Consider the following 2523-nt stretch of genomic DNA (forward strand, 5'->3'; position numbering starts at 1 on the left):
GAAGCTTTGAGGAAGGAGAATTTGAAGAATGAGATTCTGCACGGCATAGAGTCCAAATTTCAGATAAGGTCTGACGGGATGTATTATTTAGGAAATATAGTTTGGATACATAAGATTGGCAACCTTAGATCAATCATTTTGGACGAAGCCCATCGATCAAAATACTCGATTCACCCGGGAGCAGATAATATGTATTGGGATTTAAGAGCTCATTATTGGTGGCCTGGAATGAAGAAAGACATTGCATTATATGTAAATAAGTGCTTAACTTGTGCAATACTCAAGGCCAAACACCAGAAACCTTCTGGTCTGCTCCAGCAGCCCGAAATTCCTCAATGGAAATGGGAACAAAATCTGGGTGATTGTAGATCGATGGACTTTATAACTAAGTTACCCCGAACTGGAAAAGGGCATGATGCCATTTGGGTGATTGTAGATCGATTGACAAAATCTGCTCATTTCTTGCCAATCCGAGAAGACTATAAGATGAAAAAATTAGCTCAGATCTATATAAACGAAATCATCGCTAGGCATGGAGTACCTATTTCCATTCTATCGGATAGAGACAGCCGTTTTACAACAAGGTTTTGGCAGTCACTCCAGCAAGGGATGGGTACTCGCCTGGACCTCAGCACTTCTTATCACCCCCAGACTGATGGACAAACCGAAAGAACAATTCGGACCCTGGAAGACATGTTGCGCGCCTGTGTTATAGATTTTGGTGGAAGCTGGGACACGCATCTTCCGTTGGTGGAATTTGCCTACAACAACAGCTACCATACCAGCATCCAGTGTGCGCCTTATGAAGCTATGTATGGACGCTAGTGCAGATCCCCATTGTGTTGGTCAGAAATTGGCGATAGGCAATTAACTGGACCTAACGTTATCCGAGAAACTACCGATAAGATTATGGTAATCAAAAATCGACTCAGGGCTACAAGGGATCGTCAGAAAAGTTATGCCGACAATCAGAGGAGACCATTGGAGTTCCAAAAAGGTGATAAAGTTTTTCTAAAGATCTCACCATGGAAAGGAGTGATGCGCTTTGGAAAGAGAGGCAAGTTGGGTCCTCGATATATTGGTCCCTTTGAGATAACAGAAAGGATTGGGCCAGTGGCATACAAGTTAAATTTGCCTTCGGAGTTAACCGCTATCCATAACACATTCCATGTATCAAATCTCAAGAGATGCTTAATAGACGAAACTCAAGTGGTGCCACTGGGGGACGTGCAAATTAGCGATCAACTGCATTTTGTGGAAACACCCCTAGAAATCATGGATAGAGAAGTTAAGCAGTTGAGGCATAGCAGGATCCCTATAGTAAAAGTTCATTGGAACTCCAAGCATGGACCGGAGTATACGTGGGAAAGGGAGGACTTCATGAAAAACAAGTATCCCCACATGCTCTCAAAGCCAACCATGATTTGAATTTTGACGATTAAATTTCCGGACGAAATTTTTCTGGCTTGGGGAGACTGTGACAATCCTGCTTTTTGGGATTTCAGGTCAGTACCTTAATTCGGGACCTTTATTGAAAAATAAATCTTTCAAGGATTTAGCCCCGATGATCTGAGATCATCTTGCTTATCTCCCAAGATTAGTTGTTAGATCATGTTTCAGCAGGTAACTAACTAAGTTGGTTTATGCAATGCCAAATAGTCTTGAAATGTTTCGCATAAAATAAGGACGATATTTAAATTCCAAAGTTCCAATTTCTTTTATATATAGTTGCCAATTAATTTAAAAAGTGGTGTCTTCTTTAAAATCTTTTGTCTATTTATTTTGTTTAGGTAAATTAGTGGGGTTTTATTATTTAAAAAACTAAAAACATTTTGGGCTTAGGCCTTTAGAGGCCAGCCCATTCCTTCTCAAGAAGCCCCCATATAAATACCACTCCCCTTTCTAAAATTCTTCAATCTCCAAAACTTCAGCTATTCCGTTTTCTTCTCTCTCTCTAACTCCATCACCTTCCAAGCGGTTCTAATCTCCTTGCAAAACTCAAGGACTCTTGTTGTTCGTGAGACTTGTTTGTGTCATTCTGTCAAGAAAAGGTATGTTCTTTTAGATGTCCGAAAGTCTTTATCCTTCTCTCTACTTGATTCTTTAAGTAAAATTTTGGGATTTGAAAAGGAGAGATTATTCATCCAAGATCTGCATGTGTCTTCGTTGGGATAATAATCCATGACCCATGTTCTTTAATCCCTAAGAAAGAAGGAGAGAATCCTTGCATGTGAAAGTCCGATCATAATCTCGAATGATAGAATCCTGCATGCATCTTTAAATCAGTTTTCTCATCTTGTAAACTCGCTGGAATCGGAATTTTATTTGTTTTATTTTTCTGCAATTTCTTTGAAGATGATGTTTTGTGTTAGAGTTTTGATTCTTGAAAATGTTGAGCTTGAGACCCCTCCCCATCATTGCTACCATTCTTGGGCATGCAACCGGTTTTGGGAGGCGTACGACTCAAGGTTGTAGAATTTTGAAAAGAGTGTTAAACCCACTCAAAATCTCTTGATTTTGAGA

Source organism: Cynara cardunculus, unplaced genomic scaffold, assembly GCF_001531365.2.
Source record: "Cynara cardunculus var. scolymus isolate 2C unplaced genomic scaffold, CcrdV1 Un_Scaffold_3555, whole genome shotgun sequence".
Lineage (NCBI taxonomy): Eukaryota > Viridiplantae > Streptophyta > Magnoliopsida > Asterales > Asteraceae > Cynara > Cynara cardunculus.